The sequence below is a fragment of the Hylobates moloch genome, unplaced genomic scaffold, assembly GCF_009828535.3.
Source record: "Hylobates moloch isolate HMO894 unplaced genomic scaffold, HMol_V3 SCAFFOLD_1, whole genome shotgun sequence".
In the NCBI taxonomy this organism is placed as follows: Eukaryota; Metazoa; Chordata; class Mammalia; order Primates; family Hylobatidae; genus Hylobates; species Hylobates moloch.
Genome location: NW_026652276.1, coordinates 131,641,879 through 131,664,415, shown reverse-complemented (window position 1 = coordinate 131,664,415; position 22,537 = coordinate 131,641,879). Strand labels below are relative to the sequence as shown.

The window sequence follows — 22,537 nt, the reverse complement described above, 5'->3', positions numbered from 1 at the left end:
TAAAAAGCATCTGTAAGACAACCCCATTGGGCAGCATCCATGCACAAAAGGCGTTATGGACGGCATGCCTGTGAAGATGCAGCTGGACCCCTCAGATCTATTTGCCCGTGATTTCCCTTTGGGCAACATCACCTCTCTGCACCTCAGTTTCCTCATCAAGATGGACAACACGATTCCTCAAAGATCTAGAACCAGAAATACCATTTGACCCAGCAACCCCATTACTGGGTATATACCCAAAGGAATATAAATCATTCTATTACAAAAATACATGCATGCATATGTTCACTGCAGCACTATTCACAATAGCAAAGACATGGAACCAATCCAAATGCCCACCAACAATAGACTGGATAAAGAAAATGTAGTACATATACACCATAGAATACTATGCAGCCATAAGAAGGAATGAGATTATGTCCTTTGCAGGAACATGGATGGAGCTGGAAGCCATTATCCTCAGCAAACTAACACAGGAACAGAAAACCAAATACTGCATATTCTCATCTCTAAGTGGGAGCTGAACAATGAGAACACATGGACACAGGGAGGAGAAACACACACAACAACATACCTGTGAGCAGGTGGGATATGGGGAGGGAGAGCATTAGGAAAAATAGCTAATGCATGCCGGGCTCAATACCTAGGTGATGGGTTGATAGGTGCAGCAAACCACCATGGCACATGTTTACCTATATAACAAATCTCCACATCCTGCACAGGTATCCCAGAACTTAAAATTAAAATTAAAATTTAAAAAAAGATGGCCAATAATACACATTTCATTAGGATTGCTGTGAGAATTAAAAGAGCTCACAGAGCTCTAGCACAGAGCATCCCTGACACATAATAGATGCTAGTAAAGATGTACTACCTTTATTTTCCCTTCCTATCTTCAAAAACATCAAAGTTTCCTTCAAACAAAAACCCAATCCATATATTCATGGAAATGTAAACATTCAATTAATCATTGCATTGTCTTTCTTTTGAAGCCCTCTTCACTGCTCCACTCAAGAAAAAAGACAAGGCAACTCAGGGGGGAACCAGAAAGGGATGGATTCGCTAACCTTGTTTATCTTTCTGCTTTGTTTCCAGGATTGTATTTACTTCCTGATGTTACATTCCCGGACACTTGAAACAAAGTTTCCTTTCTATGCAAGAAAACTAACGGGCTGAAGTTTCCTTCCCTAGGGAAATGACAAGGAAGAATGCAGGATGGGAGGACACCCCCTGCTCACAGTGTACTGCTGCTATCGTCTCATCCTAAGTTTTCTGCTGTACCAACACCCATTAATTCCTCTCAGAAAACGGAGAGAAGGATAACTTCAGCTGGGGCAGCACTTTGACCCTTCTGCTAGACTCAGCCCCCCGCTAGACTCATGAGCCAGGTCTGCATCTACAATGTGAGGCCCTCCTTCGCCCCCAAGAAGCACAGGAAGGCTTCTTTCAAGGCACCCTGTTCCCGCAGGCGAAACCCAGCTCCATGAACATTATTACAGCTTAGTGGGGCATGAAGCAGTATCCCATATGTACTTTTATGTACCTGTAGCAGCCCGACGAGCTAATGCCTGCCTGGTACCTGTCACTGAGCCCTCTGATCAGATTCCACATCCTGCCTCTTGGGCGAATGGCAATCCTCACTCTCCTGCTGAGTCTCTGCCTTCCCATCCAGGAGCCACCTGGATCCAGAGGTACAGCAGTTCCAGGTTCTGGCTCCTCCTTGATCTGCCCCCTGCTGTGATGTCATAGCCTGCCCAGGCTCTGCCAGGAAATGCCCATGAGGGCTGGGACCACATCCTTTATTCAACGAACTCGTGCAGAAGGGAGACAGAGATGAGAGCAAATCTCTCCCGGGACTGGAGTGAAGGCAGTGGGTTCTTGGGCAATTTTGTTGCAGATCAATCCAAGTTTTAGGTTTTGTGTAAGGATTTTCTGCCAGTGAGTTCTCGTTGAAGGGACCACCAATTTTGCATTCTACCAGGACCCGGGCATAAACCCACTCTCAGGAAGCCCTGGGCATAGCCACCTTGCACCAGGCACATGTTATTCCTCCACCTCAGCCCAACATGAGCCCAGCACACGCAGGGTGGGGAAGCCAAGTACTTGCCCACTAGCTGCTGTCAAGTACATGGAGAAGGAGGAAAATCAGAACCTTTCATCTTATTCTTCGGGTAGATAAACATTCATCATGCTTTTGGATAATGCATGACATCGGCCTCCAGTATTCAGAATACGCTGAGTGACTCTGTTTTGGTAAAGAGGCCAGAAGTTCCACCACCTAAAGTCATCTGCAGCATCATTACTGCTACATCTTTAGGGGAGATTACATGATCTTCAAGGGCCCATTTCCCATATAATTTCAATCCTCAATTTCCCGTGACTTGAAGTGGGAGTAATACTATAGTTCCCGCTCCACACATGGCATAAACCCCCTTCCCCCAAGACTGTTGTGAGGATTAAACAACTTGAAATGTGCAAATTATCTGGCACAAAAATGCATTCCAAAATTTACTAGTTCCCTTCCCCCTGCATTTTTGTGAAGAATGCCAGTTAATTTTAGTGAGGCAGAGCTACTGATTTAGTGACAAATGTACAAGCTTCTGGGAGACTTTAGCTCCAGCTCTGACACTTCCTAGCTATTTAATATGGTACAAGTTTGATGTATCACTGTCTTCCACAGCAAAATGGGATAACACTTATTTTGGAGGGAGTTATACATTGTAAATGAGATGACACATGTAAATATAGAACATCAGATAGCATATGCTCAGTTAGTACAGAGGCCCTTTGTCTCGCACACAGCAGGGCTCATTTATTTAAATACTGCACCAACAAGCCTGGAAAGCCAGTGTGCCTTCCAGGATCAGGCAGGCAGAATCCGCATCAGTACACTGTCCATAGATCACAATGTGCTGTGTGGACCATGAAGCCACTGGAGTTATTTCAAAATTAAAAAAAGAAAGTCAGCTTCACCCAACAGCAAATTCAGCACAGACCTAGTTTCTGTTTTTGTTTTCACGTATTTTTCTATTCCATAAAATTACTTCAGGGCATGTATGCAAATTACAAAGCATTTTAACTAAGATATACTTTAAAAGCCCAGAACATTTTCCAACCCAAATTAATACTATATCATATATTAAATGCCCATCTGAAAAGTCCACAAATTTCACATAAACATGGGAGAGATTTAGGAAACGGTGGAAGAGAATACAGATCACTCCTTTCAGTTACTCCAGAATCTTTGATAAATTCCATTTAGAGATACCAGGAAAGATCAAAACTTCTACTTTTTAGGAATAACACTTAGACTGATGGCCATCTTCTTATCTCCCCAATCCAGACCATCAACTTGACAAGGAAGAGCTAAGATTTAAACTGCTTTTTAAATGGCAAAGAAATTCCTTTTTCTTTAGGACAGAAGACAAAACAATTTTCTTCCAACCTGTGCACAATACGGGTATTTGGTAAAGTTGTCAAGGCAAAAAAATCCTAGGGATTTTGCAAAGGACTTAGGACAAGACTAATAGCCTTGTCTCATCTTGGTCCAAAAGTTTGACTCTTAGAATTGAAAGAGACATCCGCCTAACTGAATGCTTTCACCCTTAATTTTATCTGCAGAAGTTTAATTCAAAGGTAAACCCCTAGGAACCCTACCCTGGGAGGAAGCTTAAGTAAGTGAAGATAAGCTTGTCCAGGAAGAAGTGGGAAGCCAGAGCCCTGCCCTCTCAAATCTCGTTCACTCTCCCTGCAGAGACCCCTACACTCATGTCAGAAATATGGGGCTCCATAAAACACAGTTTGAAAGTGATGGAATAATTCAGCCCTCATGCACAGATAAAATAAGGACATTGAAGTGATGGGTTCAGGACCTACTACCCCAAAACATGGCACCTTGGCATTTGAGAAAACAGCAGAAGCAGGAAGGTCACTCTTACCTTCCCCTCACCCCTTTTCTCCTAAAGCAGATCATAAAATCCAGGAAGGATTTTCTGACTTTTCTTTGAAGCACTTTGTAAGAGCCTCATGAGACAGTGTATCAGTCTGTTCTCACACTGCTATAACGACATACCCAAGACTGGGTAATTTATAAAGGAAACAAGTTTAATTGACTAACAGTTCAGCATGGCTAAGGAGGCCTCAGGAAACTTATAATCATGGCAGAAGAGGAAGCAAACACGTCCTTCTTCACAAGGCAGCATGAAGGAGAAAAATTCAAGCAAAAGCAGGGGAAAATCCCTTATAAAACCATCAGATCTTGTGAGAATACACTCACTATCACGAGAACAGCATGAGGGTAACTGCCACCATGATTCAATTACCTCCCAGCAGGTCCCTCGCATGACATGTGGGGATTGTAGGAACTACAATTCAGGATGAGATTTGAGTGGGGACACAGCCAAGCCATATGAGAGAGACTCCTTCCCTATACCCAAAGGAAAGGAGCTGAAGACATAGAAGTGACGAGAAGAACCTGATCAAACAGGCCTTACTAAATTTCTCACAGTTCATTACAATTAGATCATAGATAGCCCCTTTGTCCAATCACACATCTCTAAGACTGTCTACTCTTCACCAAACCTAAGCATAAAAATACACAGGTTTACCTGCTTCTTCAGGTCTTTCGTTCCCTATGAAGACTCCTGTGGCACGTAAAACTTACATCAAATACATGTGCATCCTTTTCTATTGTCAATCTGTCTTTTGTTATAGGGGCCTCAGTCATGAACCTGATGATGAGTGGGAAGAAGCTATTTCCCCTTCCCTACAGCGACAAAAAGTTACAAGTGGCTCCAGCAATATTCTGCTTGCTAAATGGATGAGGCCAGGTTGTGAGTGAGAATGTCTTACAGGAAGAAACCATGAGCAGAAATTAGAGAGACTCCAAATTACTGTTTCCTGGCCTCTATGCAGCTAGAGTGATGACAGAACCCACTTGGGGTCAGTAAAACATCAGAGAAAATCTGCTGAGTTTTTCGTGGGGTGAGGGGGTGTTCACTTTTCTGATAAAAGGGACAAAATGGAAGGACAGCTCTTGGTGTTTCCCCTTCCTCTTTCTTCCTAAGTGTTTGAAGACATGATGCCTGGTGCTACAGCCGCCATCTTAAGACCATCAAGTATGAGCAGAAGACAGAAAGCCAACATACTAACGGAAGAGTAGAGGGAGAGAGAGTCTGGATCCTTGAGGACAGTCTTGAGCTATTTAATGAATCTGAAGCCATCTGATCCCTGACTTCTGGTTAAGTAAACAATTAATATCCTTATACTAAAGGACACTGTTAGTCTGTATCTCACCCAGTACAACTGGATATTTCAGAATCAGGGTATTACACCTTAAAAGTAGTACCTGCATTTTTCCACATATTATCTTTAATTTCTGTTCCCAAATTACAGTCACATGGAAAATCAAAAAGCAAGGGGGAATGGTGTAACCACCTTTGAAGATAGTTTGGTATCTTCTTACAGAGTTAAACGTAATCTTGTCATACAATCTGGCAATAATGCTTCTAGGTATTTACCCAAACAAGTTGAAAATGTATGTCCATACAAAAACCTGCACTCAAATGTTTAGAGCACTCTTCTTCCTATTTACCAAAACTTGCAAGCAACCGTGATGTCTTTCCATAGACGAATGAATAAACTGTAGTACAGATACACAATAGGATATTACTCAGCAATTTTTTAAATGAGCTATTAGGCCACAAAAAGACATGGATAAGTTTTAAATGCACATTTCTAAGTGAAGGAAGCCAGTCTGAAAAGGCTAAATACCTGTATGATTCCAATTATATAACATTCTAGAAAAGGCAAAACTATAGAGACAGTCAAAAGTTCAGTGGTTTGCCTGGCACAGTGGCTCACACCTATAATCCCAACACTTTGGGAAGGTGAGGTAGGACGATCACTTGAAGCCGAGGTTTGAGACTAGCCTGGGCAACACAGTGAAACCCCCCCAACTCTGAAAAAAATCACTGGTTTCCAGGGGTTTGGAGGCCAGGAGGACGGTAGGGGGGTGCATAGGTGAAGCATCGTGGATTTTTAAGGCAGTGAAATTATTCTGTATGATATTGTAACAATAGCTACATGACATTGTGCAACTGTCTTTCTCATTTATTTATTTATTTTTAAGACAGGGTCTCACTCTGTCACCCAGGCTGGAGTGCAGTGACATGATCACAGCTCACTGCAGCCTTGACCTCCTGGCCTCAAGCAATCCTCACACCTCAACCTCCAGAGTAGCTCGGACTACAGGCACACATCACCACACCCAGCTATTTTTTTTATTTTTTGTAGAAATGGGGGTCTCACTATGTTTCCCAGGCTGGTCTCAAACTCTGGGCCTCAAGTGATCCTCTCACCTCAGCCTCCCAAAGTGCTGGGATTACAGGCATGAGCCACCATGCCCGGCCCATTATGCAATTGTCAAAACCCATAGAACATACAACACAAAGAGTGACTCTTAATGAACTGTTGTTGTTCATTCATAATAATGGATACTAGTTTAATTATAACAAATGTACCACACTAATGCAAGATGTTGATAATAGGGAAAACTGTGTGGATAGCAGGTACATATTGGAACTCACTGTGCTATCTAGTCAATTTTTCAGTAAATCTAATACTTCTAAAAAATAAAATATATTAATGGGGAAAAAAAGCAAGAGAAAGCGAGAGGTGGGAAACAGAATCCCTAAAATTGTAATCATTTTTTCTCTCCAATCAGTCCAGAAAGAAATAGATTTTAAGGTATGCATGGGAAGGTTTGGGCCAGCACTTTCCATCCTCACTGGTCCACTCCCTCTCCCATCCCACCAAGACCCATCTCTGAATGTCTAGGTGGCACCCCCTTCCACCTTCACTCTATGTGGCAGGCCTCTCCCATGCACACTGCATTCCATCCCATACAGGTGACTGTGCGCCATGATTTCCAGGGGTATCTTATGCTCTTTCTCACCTGGTCCTATCACGGCCACTCCCCACCATTGGCACAGCTTTCTGGGGCATCCCTAGGTCCCACACTATTTTTAACCTTTGATATTGACATATCTGACAATGTATCCTTTAGATGCTTCTCCATGTTAATGGAAGAAACAACCTGGTATATAATAAATTCCCTGGGCCCTTCAGGTTGTTCCAATAAAGGTTCTCCTATAACCAAGACACTGTTCAAACAAACACACCCCATATGCGAGGCCCAGATGCCAATCAGCGTTGAAATGTTCCTCCTCTTTGTGGCAATGTAGCAAGGTTTGCAAACTTAGCATAAAAAGGAGATACTATACCCCAGTACCAAAAGTTTCCTGGATCTTTTTTTTCCATAGTTTTCTTTGGGGCTTGGAATGCTGGCTTAAATTTTTAGTTCTAAATAGATTGTGGTTGCAACTAGGTAATCGTTACTTGATAAAAAACAAAATATGTAGTTTTTAAAAAACATTCAGCTATTGCTTGGCTCACATCCCTTGCCTTCTTTTTTCCCCCCACTTTAAATTTTTTTCTGAATAAAATGCAAACAGCTCATGATCAGGAGTCCTCACTGAAACTATGGGCTCTGAAATTTGCCAGAATAAGGCATTTGCTGAGCAATCATTTCCAGGAGAGAAGTCACTGTTGCCAGACCAATGAAGCAGTGGTAATGTGGGCCACCAGCACTGGGGGACTGAAATGGTTGTGTGAGAAAGCATAACTTTGAGTGACAATGGGATTTTATCTGAATGAATCTTTCCCAAGAATAAGGCATGGGTACTTTTTATACTTCAAGACCAAAACACCAACAATGGGGAAAAAAAAAACTAAGAATTCCTCCAAAAAGGTCAGGTTTTATTGCAGGTCCCAGCCCTTGCACATATTGTTCCCTCCTCCTGGAATGCCCAATGTTTCCGGCCCCCTCCCCCACGCCCCAGCCTCCACCTTGTCTCACCTCTGCCCCCATGTCTGTCTGTCACACTCAGAGCTTGCTTATCTGCAGTTATTCTTCCAAATCACGGAGAAACACAAAATCCAGATAGGTCTTTTAAGTACAGCAAACACACTTCCATGTTGCTTTAACTGACACAAATACGTGTGATGAAATGAAATGCACAGAATCGCAAATGTTATCCTTATAGGCAATGTGTTCCTTCATTTCACATTTTAGGCAATCACAAAGCAATTAAACTTGTGTGTGCATGGGGCACTAAAGTCATGTGTGGCATGCTTCCTGGGACTCAAGGTGTCGGGCTTGTTAATGCGAAGGAGGGAGTCAGGAAGATAGGCTTATTCATTCCCTGGCAGTTAAAACACAGACTGGCTGAATCGCAGCCCAGCCAATCCTCCTCTGATACTCCAAAGGCTTTCCAGGGGAAACCAGAGTGTCTTGAACTTGCTAGTCTCAGAGGACAGTGCATATACTGTCCCGCCCCAGAGGTCAACTCCGCTGGTCCCAACAGCCAGCCTCTAGGAAGTTGGCCTCAAGAGAGCTGACCATGAGAGCATGGGTCAGAATTCACTGGAGAACCATCCTAATATGGAAAATGTCAACACTTGCTTCCCTTATCAGTAATTCCCAGTCCACTGCAGCTACAGGCAGAATCGGAAGTCAAGCTCAAGCTGCAGAGCTGAGATACCTCTGGGATCTACGGGTATTTTCAAGCCGTTAGGCAGACCTCATCTCCCACTCCTTGCATCTTAGGGTTCATTCCATCATTCATGGGAATGCTTGAGTACTCACGCTGGTTCAGGCCCTGTGTCAAATATAATTAGTTTGGGAAACAGAAGCTTCTTGTTAGTGAACATAAAGATGGTGCAAGGGAGAAATCTGCAGTTGGTGCAAGGGAGAAATCTGCGATATTACTCTTTCATTTTTTTTCCCTCTTTGTATATATTCCACCCTCATGGCAAATGTGAAAGATTTCCATTGGATGAGATACTGAACTCAGTAGCCATACCAATGAGGGGCATAAGGCAACGAAACTAAAAACTTATTCTTAGGAAAGAAAAATGAAAGTGAGGAAGTAAGAAAATATTCTTTTTTTTTTTTATGAGACCGAGTCTCACTCTGTTGCCCAGGCTGGAGTGCAGTGGCGTGATCTCAGCTCACTGCAAGCTCCACCTCCAGGGTTCACGCCATTCTCCTGCCTTAGCCTCCCGAGCAGCTGTGACTACAGGCACCCGCCACCATACCCGGCTAATTTTTTTGTATTTTTTTTTTAGTAGAGACGGGGTTTCACCGTGTTAGGCAGGATGGTTTCGAACTCCTGACCTTGTTATCTGCCCGCCTCGGCCTCCGAAAGTGCTGGGATTACAGGCAGGAGCCACCGCGCCCGGCCAAGAAAATATTCTTTGTCTTGTTTTTTGCATCTTTAAAATATAGCATTAACTAGAAGATCTCAAAGGTCCTTCCAAGATTAAAATGGGATGACTCACTAATAATCAGGAAATACAAATTAAAATTTTAACAGTAAGATAGATACACACATTCACTCTTCAGATGGGCAAAGATGAAAGAATTCATCAGTATTAACTGTCAGTAAGAATTTGTAGTAAACAGAATCACATACACTGCTGAATGGGAGGGTAAATTAATATAGCTTGTGTGGAGAACACTTCGGTAATTTATAATAGCATTGAAAAAAACTTAGGACTATACAAAATCTGCACAGGCATGTTTACAGTAGCCTAACTTATACTTGACAAAACTCAGAAGCAACTAAGATGTCCTTCAATAGGTGAGTGAATAAACAATGGTACATCCACACAATGACACAGTATTGGGAGATAAAAAGAAATGAACTATCACGCCATGAAAGAACATGGATGAAGGTCGGGCACGGTGGCTCATGCCTGTAATCCCAGCACTTTGGGAGGCCGAGGTGGGCAGATCATGAGGTCAGGAGTTCAAGACCAGCCTGGCCAACATACTGAAACCCCGTCTTTACTAAAAATACAAAAATTAGCCGGACATGATGGTGGGTGCCTGTAATCCCAGCTACGCAGGAGGCTGAGGCAGGAGAATCGCTTGAAACAGGAAGGCGGAGGTGCAGTGAGCTGAGACTACACCACTGCGCTCCAGCCTGGGTGAAAGAGCGAAACTCCATCTCGAAAAAAAAAAAAAAGAACATGGATGAATCTTAAATGCTGTTTCTAAGTGAAGGAAGCCAGCCTAAAAAGGCCACAGACTGTTTGATTCCAACTATATGTCATTCTGGAAAAGGCTAAACTACAGAGACAATAAAAACATCGGTAGTTGCCAGCAATATGCAGTGAGAGAGGGATGCATTCGTGGACTGCAGGGGATTTTTAGGATAGTAAAATTCTTTTGTATGATAGGATAATGGTGGATAAATGGCATTATGCATTCGTTCAATCTTATAGAACTATAAAAAACAAAAAGTAAACCCAAGGTAAACTATGAACTTCAATGAATAATAATGTATCAATATTGGCTCATTGCTTGTAACAAATGTTAATAAGAGGGAAGCCCTGCTGGGGAAAGAGAGGATATGGAAACTCTGTACTTTGTGCCCAATTTTTCTGTAAACCTAAAATTTCTCTTAGAAAAAAATTGATTAATTTTTAAAATATTTATTAATTTTAAAAATAGAAATTTCAAAAAATTGTGTCATCTATAAATGAATTTTACATTGGTAAAGAACATTGAATACCACAATAAATATATACAGTAGCATTGGAGTTTATATCCACATCGTATTTGTAACCTTGTGTTCCCCATACTAAAGAAATAGCTATCATGCAGCAAGGATTCAATAGAATAATGCTTGTGAAACTGCTCTAAAAGCAATAGAAAGCCCGGCCGAGGTTTAATTCTAATCGTATCCGGTTACACAATAGATATACATAATGAAGTTGAAACCCCCAGGAAGAATCTGGGCAGTCTGGCCACCTGATTATGCATCACTCTCTAAGATATGTTGGAAAAAAGATGACAAAGAACTCAGAGAAGCCCCTACTCTCTGTCTTTCCAATGCATTTCAAGGAGATTCTGCTATTCGTAGGAAGTGGAAAAAATAACAGCAGAGTGACATTTGCACTACTGTGTACACTGCAGCATTAGTCACAATAGCCAGGAAGGAGAAGCAGCCTAAATGTTCATTAATAGATGAAGGGATAAAGAAACGGCAGGAATATACATAAAATGGAATATTATTCAGCCTAAAGCAGAAGGAGATCTTGTCATGTGCTACAACTCAGACGAACTTTGAGGACGTGATACTAAGTGAGATAAGCCAGCCACAAAAAGACCCATACTGCATGGCTATACTTACAGAGATTATTTAAAGTAGTCAACCTCTTAGAAACATAAAGTACAGTGGTAGTTGCCAGGGGCTGGGGAGAAGGGAAAGGGGAAGTTGTTTTTCAGTGGGTATAGAGTTCCAGTCACTCACAATGAAAAAGCTCTAGAGATCTGCTGCATAAGAATGTGTATATAGTTAATGCTATTGTACTGTATACTTAAAATGGTAAAGTTGTAAATTTTGTGTTGCTTTTTACCACATGCAAAAAAATTGTTTTAATAAAATAACAGCCCTGAGCATGACTTTCACAGAATAATCTGGAAGTTTAAACATTGTTTACACATCGGGCCATGGCACAGAAAGCCTAAGTGAAACTCTGAAACAACAGAAAGCACAGAGTTGAGAACAAACTCAGCACAATGTCAGCAGAAAGGTGATCCGGAAGCTGACACACAGCAGGGTTTTGCAAGTGAAAAAAAAAAAAGTGAACAAAATTCCTAAAACCTACTGGATGCCAAAAGTTCATGGGTAGCTTTTTAGGTTCTGACCTTACTTTGAACTAATGCTGACATCTATTAAATAACTTCCCTTAACTATTGATAATAATGAAGAGAGCTATCATTAACGGGTCACTAGTTTTATGCTGATTTATACGTATCATTTCATCGACTCCTTTTAGCAACTTTATATGTTAAGTGTCCTGGTTGTGTACTGCTGTGTAACAAACCATCTCCAGACTTACTGGCTTCACACAACAACAATCACTTTATTTTTCTCATGAAACTACAATTTGGGCAGGGTTGGGTAGGTATGGTTTTTCTATGCTCCATGCACAGTCAGCCAGGGCAACTCAACTGGGGCTTGCTGGGGGATCCACTTGTAAGATGGTCACTCATATGGCTGGAAAGTTGAGGCTAACTGTTGGATGGGAACTCAGCCAGGCCCGTGGGCCAAAGGCCTCAATTCCTCCCACTTGGGACTCTCCATGGGCTGCTTGGGCTTCCTCACAGCATGGTGGCTGGGTTCCAAGAGCTACACTGCAGAGCAAGATGGAGGTGAATAACATTTTTATGACGTAGCCTTGCAAGCCATATAGTATCACTTCTGCTATGCTCTGTTGGTCAAAGCTGTCACAACATTCCACTCAAGATCAAATGGAAGGAACATACACCCTATTGCTAGATGGCAGGAGTTTCACAGGGATATTGTAAGATCATGTATGATGAAAGATACTGGTATGACCATTTTGGAAAATACAATCTACCACAGTAAATATTATTATTATAATCCCCATTTTGCAAGCAGGAAAACTGAATCTTGAAAAGGTAATTATCTCCCTCCTTCCCCCAAAGTCACATAGCTATTAAGCAATGAAGCCAGGATCCAAAACCAGATATATCTGACTCCCAAGTCAGAACCCTTAACTACTGTGACTATTTTGCTTCCAACTTCCTCTACAATTCCTGCTGTAATTACTCTAGCTCAGAGAGTCTCTGTCTTCTTTGCATAGGAAGGATTATTTTATGTAATTGACATGAAAAAAATGAACTCCCCAGTACTATTGCAGTTTGGTGACTGACACATAGAAAGCTCCATAAATTTCTGCTAAATTAGATGTGTCTTCTCTCCTCTACTAAAGTATAATCTCCTTGAAAGAAAAAAAAACAAGTTTAGTAAAACCCGGTATCCACATAAAATTTGATTCAGTTCCTTGATCACAGCAAGGGTTCAGTAAATGCTTATTTGAAATGTATCTACTTGTCTTCGTGTCTTTCTCTCCAACCCTCCCCACAACCCCATACTGTGAGCCACTAAAAAGCAGGGACAGAGGGCCAGATGCCTCAGTTCCAGTAACCTTCTGCTCTAGTCTCTCCCACCCCTTAACACACACATAGTCCTACACAGTGGGTCTCCTACAAATGTTGTAATGAACAAATGAATGAATAAATGACATACATGGATGAAAATGAAATTAACAGTAATCCAGGTGTATAATCACTTTCTTCATTCAAACAAGGGAAAACTAATACAATGAGAAAAACTAGATCCCATCATAGAGCCTGCTGGCCTAGCCCTAAAGGAAGGCAACGTGACACATTTTGGTAGAGAAACAAAAAACAGCGGGTTTCCTATTGGAGAAAAAAAAAAAACTGCAAAGGGAAGAAGACATGAGTGGAAAGAGTTTTTAGCTAACTAACAAAAAGGATGCAATTCATGAGCTATATGCTGTGACACTTTTTGTCACCCTCCCTCTGTGGATCCTGGGGTCAGGGCAGAAGGCATCAGGATAGAGAAGGAAGAAGAGAATTAATGTTTACTGCACACCAGGCACTCTGCTAAGTAAGAGTTTGGCTTTTACTCCCACTTACACATTTTCATAATAAAACCCGGAACAGCTAGAACAGGAAGTAGGAACAAGAAGTAGTATAACATTTTCCTGGCTCTCAGAAAGCCATTTTAAGAAATAATTATGGAGATGTAGCAACTAATTCTACCTTACCAATATTCTAAATGGGAAGTCCCACAGATATTAATACTGGATTGTTAGTGGATAAATTCAAGGAGCAATATTATTCCCTGTCCACATCTTAGCAAACAAAGTTCCCTCTCTTTCATTACTGCTAGCCGTTGGTTTCTTCTAGTTTTTCAACATCCTACAACACTTTATTTTAGAAAGAAATCACTGTAACAAGCTATTATGCTCTTTCTTTTCCAGGAACAAGTGGGTACAATAAATTGTAGCAGTGATGAAAGTGGAAAGTGACAGTGGAGAAAAATAAATATCCTTGTGCTTTTCATCCTCAAAATTCTTTAAATAAAATTTAATTTTCTGGCTATTGCCTTTTAAGTGTGCTAAGTTGGAGAGAGAAAATGTATTCAGCTTTTCTAACTTCTCTATTGTATTAGAGGGTCTCTTTTCATACAGTCTGCAGAAATGGCCATACAGTCTACAGAAATGGCATTTTTCTGTGTGTGTGGGGCCAAGGAAGAAGGGGGAACCTCAGAAGTGTATTGTTATGTTGAGAAAACTAATATTCATATGACTAATGAGCATATTTTTTCCTGATCTGGTTCATAAACTTTTTCCGTTATTCTGGTAATTATCAAAGACACTTAATTCAAAAGCACTCACATTCTCCACTTCTCAGAACTCTGCCTCCCACTCCAGCAGGAACGTCATGATGGTGTGAGATCACATGGTCACAGAGGGCTTCAGCTTTGATACTACTGAGAATGGTGGCTCATGTCTTTCACTGATTTAAACACAGTGTTATGGTTCAGTACAAGTACATATTTAATTAATATGCTCCACAGAGGAGAAAATGCTGTTCAAATTAAAGTCCCTTCCTCACGCTCAACTACTTCCTACCTCTGCCCACACACACACACACACACACACACACAAAATGTTTTGGAAGAAATGATACTAACCATCATTCAGTGCTACACATCATCATCCAAACTATGTGTTTATAATACAGAAAATAATTCTTGAGATTATATTTTGCAAAACAACATGAAATCCTTTTGTTCTTTCTTCAAAGGAACAACTGAACTCCAAAAGAAAAAAATCACAGGAAGGAATGGATGGGTCCATGAAATGGCTTCCAGAGTGTTCTATTCTCAGGAGCCAGGGTGTTTGTGGGGACCTCCTGGACACTGAGGAAAGGCTGTGCCAGCCCCCTTCACCACCACCTCAGACTGAGCCCCTGACTTCTACTTTATCTGTCTTCTATAGGAGGCTTCTGTGGTAAGAGGTCTCTTGGATAAACTGCCAATTTCTACTTTAAACGACTAGTTTAACAGATGAAGACATTATATGTACCATAGTTTACCAATCAAAAAACTACAGTGTGCCAACTAATATAATTAAACACTGTGCAGACACAACAACTAAAGAAAAACTAATGCAACCATCATTTTGCTTGTCATTTTTTTCAAGAATGGTATTGGTTTTAAAACATGGGTGCATATCCTTGGATGCTCCTCCCTCTAAAAGGTGAATCCTCTCCCCCTAGACCCACCTTAGTGACTCCTCTCTAACACTCAGAGTGTGTGGGAAGCTATGCTATGTGATTTCAAAGGCTAGGTCAGAGAAAAAAGATGCCACATGTTTGTCTCTGCCTGAAACTTTCACTCTGGGGGAGGCCAGATGCCATGTCATAAGGACACTCAAGCAGCCCTAACAGACATCCACAGCCAGGAGCAGCTTGTCAGCCACAGGAGCACACCATCTTGGAATAAGTCCTCCAGCCCCAGTCCAGCCTTCAGATGACTGCAGCCCCAGCTGACATCTGACCACCACTTCACAAGGGACCCTTAGCCAGAACCACCTGGCTAAGCTGCTCCTGGGTTCCTCAACCACTAAAATCATGAAAGAGAATAAATGATTCTTGTTGGGTCAAGCCACTAAGTTTTATGGTGATTTGTTAAACAATAATAAGTCACTAATAGGAGACATAACTTGACCGATTTTTTTTTTTTGTATTTTAACTGCTTCACAACATTTAGGCTCAAGATTGTTAATACTTGCTCTGTCTGAAATCCCCCCTCTTCTCCCTTCCCCTTGCACACAAGACTTTCCTCATCTCTCCAGGAATCTTTCCTTGCCTCCTCCAAGCCCAAGAGCCCTTTTTCCAAGCCTAGCTTTCCTCTTCGTCCTTTGTATTGTGCCTGTCTCAACTCCCTGACGAGACTGAAAGACCAGGAAGGCTAAGGAAGTCTCGTTCAACCTTGAATCCACAGAAAATACCTTACACATGGTGGGCCTTTGGTTGATTTACTGAACAAAAGAAGAAAATACCAGTTGGTGCAACCTGGCAAGCAGGACAATCACCAAATGAACCAAACTGTCTGAAGATATTTTTCACTTCTCAGAAGAAATCCCCTCGGCCAAAAATGAGCATCCATGTAACACGCAAAGTATGCCCTTAGCTCTTTTGTTTGCCATCTAAATTTCCAGCCTGTCACTCAGGAAAACACCCTTCAGCACTTTCCTTTTTTGGGGGCAGTTGTGGGGGAGACAGAGTCTCGCTCCGTCACCCAGGCTAGAATGCAGTGGCGTGATCTCAGCTCACTGCAACCTCTGCCTCCTGGGTTCAAGTGATTCTTGTGTCTCTGCCTTCCGAGTGGTGGGGATTACAGGCGCACACCACCACGTCTGGCTAATTTTTGTATTTTTAGTAGAGACGGGGTTTTGTCATGTTGCCTGTTCTGGTCTGGAACTCCTGGTCTCAAGTGATCTGCCCACTTTGGTCTCCCAGAGTGCTGGGATTAGAGATGTGAGCCACCACACCAGGCCACTTCAGCACACCAAGAACAGAGGGAAACTGTGAAGTAGCAAAGTGAAAAGGTATATGACAGAAGTCAATTTACCTCCACTTTAATATCAAAATAATGATATTTTAATATAATTAATATCATTAATATCAAAATAATATTAAGTGAATGATTCCATAATGAATCATGGAATTCATTTGAATGATTCATTCCATTCATTATCCACTAAGAAAATTAGAAAACATTCTTTGATATTAGCAGCCAACATCAATATCTTATCAGGTCTGTGGGATTGGTAATGGGAAATTGAAATATGCTAAACTGTACCTCTTAGTATCCTGCTGGAAAATCTTTCTATGCTTAGGGACAACTACAGAAATATTCACCAAAAGTATCTGAGGGGGAAAACCCCTGTACATTACATGTAGAATATCAACACCTACAAGGTGGAGAAGAGAGAGGATGGATAAATTCATTAATCTAAATTAAGCATATCCAGGTCACTGGCTATGGTGGATACTTGTTGGGGCACACATACACCAAGTCACTCTTCTTAAAAATTACCTAATGTTTGTTGTGGCATTCTCTGATCGCCACCCTGCCAGTGTGTTGGGGGAATCTGCCCTGTGGCCAACTCCAAAGTCCAATCCTGTTTGGCAGAGACAGAAAAAAAGAAACCCTAAATGACCCAGAGAGTGGCTGAATCAATCTAATTCTGTAGCTCACCATACCTCTTATCTTTTCAGTGATATAAGCTTTTATTGTTTAAGCCAGTCGACATTCAATTTTCTGTTCCTTACCATCAAAGTCATCCTACCTGCTGCATTGGAAAAATCTACCGCACATCCCTGGGTGCGTTACAATGAACCTTTCCCTGTGGGAATAAAACAAGAGCAAATAAAGAAGTAAACACTGGGCAGGAACATTGCAAAAACACTAATAATCCTTTTTCTTTTTTCCTGTAGACTGCAATGCACGTAGCATGCATTAAAAATCTTGAGAAATATCTAAAGCCAAAAAAGCGATTTAATGGTTTAAACCAGTTATCTGAGTTGATTTGACCTTGGTATTACTAATTACACAAAACCAAGTAATATCCTACCTTCTGATATACATACTTTGGGGCCGTAGTGTTCATCTTCATGGCAAGTAAGTGATTCTTGGTTATATGCATAGAAAGCCTGTTAATGTTTAAATCCACCCTAATTTCTCTTGCAATCTGGAGACTTGTTGGAATATCTCTCACTGCTTTCAGCTACTGCCTGAGCAAATAAGCATGCATGTACTCCTGAACAAAATAGATTGAGCAAAGCGAATCGCGAATCTGTGGCCCCCAAAGTTATGTTACGCGGAAACACAGAGGTCTTTGGAATCACTGAAAAGTTCTGGGCTATATGTGCATTTCTGTCTTCAAATGCAAAGATGTCCCTACATCTTCAATATCAAGAGTGTAGGGTTTAAGAGCATAGTTCCAGAGTCAGAGACTATGTGAGTTCAACTCTTGGCTCTACCACTTTTAAATGTGTTGACTTGGCAAGTTTATTTCCCCAGTCTCAGGTCCTTATTATAAAATGTGAGTTATGATAGACAGTATGTAAAGTCTAGCATGGATATAAAAATTAAATGATCATAATAATAATTCATCTAAAGCAGGCAGCACAGTGCCTGGCACATAATAAATGTACAACATATGTTTCTTGCTGTGATTGTGATACCTGCAATTGATACTGAAAAGGAAAATAATTAATGCATGAAAAAATGTATCTTCTCAAAGATGTATCAGGGCTTCAGGGAAAAGAAACATGAATTAAAGTAATAATAACTCTCAATATAAAGTGAGTGGATCCAACTTAAAGTTAAACATTAATTCTTGATTATTTGCTTTGAGAAGAGGAAAGAACAGAGTACATTAAAAATAAATAATACCCCAACAACTCATAAACCCAATAACTACAGCACAGCTTCAACATGTCTTAGAACAAAATTCCCAAAACAACAAGAGACCCATATACAAATTAAGTTAAAAACATATTCCATAATGAAATCTACAGTCCTAAAAACCAGCATTTCAGATTATCAGTATCACTAAATGAGCATACAAATCCAAAACTGTGTTTTCAGATTTGCGGCTGACCTATAACAGAAATAAATGAAGTAACTAAAGATGATTCCTTTATTGGGCTTCCATCTAAAGCTAAGCTTTACTTAGGCTTTCAAATTGTTGCACTTACTTCCTAAATCAGATGTGCCACCAAAACTGCCCACTTTTGTCAACTGTCAGGAAAACAGACAATACAAAGTTCACAAAGACGAAGCAGGGAAGAAAATAGCAATTTGACTTGCAGTCCACTCTCAGGTTTTAACCGTATGGAAAATTTTATATACACATATATTTTCCAAAGTTATGGAATATGGTTCAGAATCTCAGGAATCCCATTCTCACTGAATAATTAAACTGGGAGGATGAGAAGTTTCACACCATGACAATGCCACTGTCAGAAGTTACTGAACCCCAGAAAGGACTTATGGCCATCTCACCCAGAGGAGCAGGCTTGTCCATGCACACGCACAGACCACAGTATGAATGATGCCCCTGGAACTGGGCAATGCATAAATCCATTTCTTACATTTCCACCCTAAAAGGAGGGCCACATTTGCTTAGAACAACTCAAGGCTTAGATTCTCTGGAATTTTCCCAAGAAAGTTATTTTGCATTTGCTTACAATTTGAAAGCCTAAGTAAAGCTTAGCTCTAGATGGAAGCCCAATGAAGAAAGTATCTCTAGTTAGTTCATTTATTTCTGTTATAGGTCAGTTGCAAAGAGTAGCCTAAGAGATTTTAATCAAGCAAACACTTGGAGCAAAATTAGTGCTGACAACAACCCTGTAAGCAAAATTTGCGTGCAGGTGAGTCAGAATGTGTTTTGTGGCACTGAAGGAGTTAACCACCTGTCCTATCAACAGTGTTTACTTCTGTGTTTGGCTCGTTCACTTCCTCAATTTCTCCACAAACTTAGCTTATGAAATCAAATGACTGCAAGCGACTAGCTGTAAAAGCTAAACCCCTACTGAGCACTTTCTATGAGCGGGATACTCTGCCAAGCATGATTTCATTTAATTCTCTCAACGATCCTAGAAGAGGGCACCATTCTACAGCCAAGGAAACTGAGGCACAGAAGTTTTGCTGGTGGACACACCACTGAAGAGGGAATAGAAAGGCTGGACCAGAGGCAGCTGTTATGCATGGAAAGGTGTCCCCTGAGAAAGACACGTTGAAGTCCTTTCCTGCTATCTGTGAATGTGACCTTATTTGGAAATAGGTCTCTGCAGACATAATCAAGTTAAAACGAGGTCATTTGGGCAGGTGCTAACCCACTAGGACTGGTATCTTTATAAAAAGAGGAAGATGTCTACTAAAAAAAAATGCAAAAATTGGCCAGGCACAGTGGCTCACGCCTGTAATCCCAGAACTTTGGGAGGCCGAGGCAGGCAGATCACGAGGTCAGCAAATTGAGACCATCCTGGCTAACACGGTGAAACCCCATCTCTACTAAAAATACAAAAAGAAAATTAGCTGGGCATGGTGGCAGGCGCTTGTAGTCCCAGCTACTTGGGAGGCTAAGGCAGGAGAATGGCATGAACCCAGGAGGCAGAGCTGGCAAGGAGCCAAGATCACGCCACTGCACTCCAGCCTGGGAGACAGAGCAAGACTCTGTCACAAAAAAAAAAAAAGCAAAAATTAGCCAGGTGTGGTGGCACACACCTGTAGTCCCAGCTACTCGGGAGGCTGAGGCAGGAGAATTGCTTGAACCTGTGAGGCAGAGGTTGCAGTGAGTCGAGACCGCACCATTGCACTCCAGCCTGGATGACAGAACAAGACTCCGTCTCAAAAAAAAAAAGAGGAAAATGTCATGCAAAAACAGACACACAAGAAGGCAGCCACATGAAGATGGAGGCACAGCTTGGAGTGATACTGCACAAGCCAAGGACCACTCGGGGCCACGAGAAGCTGGAAGAGGCGAGGAAAGACCCTCCCCTGGAACCTTTAGGCCAGCTCCTTGATTTTGGACTGCTAGTTTCTAGAGCTGTGAGAGAACAAATCTGCATGGTTTTAAGCCACCCAGTTCATCAAAAGATGTAAAGGGAGCCCCAGGAAACAAACTCGACAGTGCAGGCTCTCCCCAGCTACTCTTTCCTGCCTCCATTTTCTTTCCACTTGACCTGACCTATCTGCTAAGAGACAGAAACCAAAACTTTCATTCCACCTTCTTTTTCTGAACTTGAGATTGCTACAGATAGAAAGTGCAGCACATTTCGAACTGTCTTTAACAGAGTGTTTTTTAAAATTAATTTTCACGTTAGAGCATTCTACCCCCAAGTATTTTCTAGATCAGCTCAGGCATCTCTGCTCCCCATACCTCTACCCCTGACAGCAGCCTGCAGCACCACAGTACTCCAAGCAGTTAGCAACTTCAAAACAGATTTTCAAAGTGCAGTATCTGGTGGCCTGGCCCAGTACATTGCAATAAGGTAAGGCCCGTAGGGAGATTCCAGAATCTGGAACTGGATCTGCCCAGGCCCCTGGGGTGAGCAAGACCTCTGGCAAGGAGAGAGAGCCTCAGGAGCGGGAAGAGACTGTGCTGTGCCAGTGCAACTCTGTATCTGGTGAATAGCAACACCGTGGATGCGTCAGAGCCAGCTCAGATAACCTCGGTCAGATGCTGACCTGCAGAAGTCTCAGGCAGGGCCAAGCGTGGAGATGGAAAATCCAGAAACACACAGATGCGGGCAGGCAGAATCAGAGAAGTCATCCTGCAGGTATTATAAGGAGGTGTCAGTCATCAGGTTAAGCGCAGGAGGCAAACTGCAGCTTCTGCAGTGAAGGGGCAGTGAGGCGAGATGGGGACAGTAAGAGTCAAGTGCCCAGCTCTTGGGGTGCTGCAGAGGCTAGGATTCGGGCACTTGCAACAAGACTAAGCAGCTACGGAACATGAGTGGAGGGAAGAAGAGCACCCATCGTGATTGGGATCTCTCCAGTGTTGGGTCCCAGGGTCCTAGAGACTCTCCCAACAACCCCATCCCTAACCCCCAGGGCTGAACCCGCAGAGGAGGATGCTGGCAGGGAGAACAGAAACAGCCGCTCAGGATGCAGGCAGGCTCTGACCCAATGTGGACTTCTAAATGCCTTAGCTGAAATGCAGAAAGCATTTTCTGGTAGAACAAGGCTAGGTTTCCAAGCTCGGAGAAAACCCAAAATAATACTCTTAAAATATTTGTAATTAAAAATCTAAATAGAAGGCTATGCTAATTGAGAAGAGAGTAGTATTTTTTACCTTTGTTAGGGTACTTGGCGAACAGCAGAATTAATTAGGGGAACAGGAGGAAGAAGATGGAGATGCTATCTGGAAATGTCAATATATTCATGGGCTGTTTGTGATTGGATGGGTTTGTTTTGTTTAATCTGTTTTCTACTAAAAATGTATGATTTTTTTTCTTTGTTGTCCTCTCAGAGTTGTTGTAAAATTAGATATGACAATATGTGATAACACTTTGGAAACAGTAAAATGTTAGGGCAAATTAAGGCTGCAATATTGCCATTTACATAGAGGTGTCAGAACTATCACTATTTAAATAATTGTATACAATTTGCTAGATGCAGAAAACTATAAAGATGAGGCCTCCTGGTGCTTACCAAGGCTGTCTTCTTACACTGACTGAAGCAGAGAAAGAGGAAGCAGAGTAAACCTATACCATGTGCACCTCAGCCCAGGCCCTGTGTGTGTGCCTGGTCTGTATTGTAAATGCAGGGAAATGGAGCTGAAGAAAAAAGTACTATAAAGATGAATAAAGTTTGGTCATATGTGTATCATCCAGAGATGACCAGTGGCAATATTTTCATATCGTTTATTTCAGTAATTTTTAGTTTACTTATTTTTACATAACTGAGTTCACACTATTTCACATCATGCTGTTTTCTTTCACTTATATGCATTTTCCCTTGCACAAAACATCCTATCATCATTTGTA

The 22,537-nt window shown here is 41.7% G+C and overlaps 1 protein-coding gene and 1 pseudogene across 5 annotated transcripts in view; one reads left to right on the top strand and one right to left on the bottom strand.

Annotated features, from left to right (window-relative positions):
- The window catches only part of ELMO1 (engulfment and cell motility 1), a 594,699-nt gene that overhangs the window by 542,862 nt on the left and 29,300 nt on the right, over window positions 1-22,537 (bottom strand). The window lies entirely within an intron of this gene.
- Window positions 22,186-22,325, top strand: LOC116809918 (small nucleolar RNA SNORA51; annotated as a pseudogene).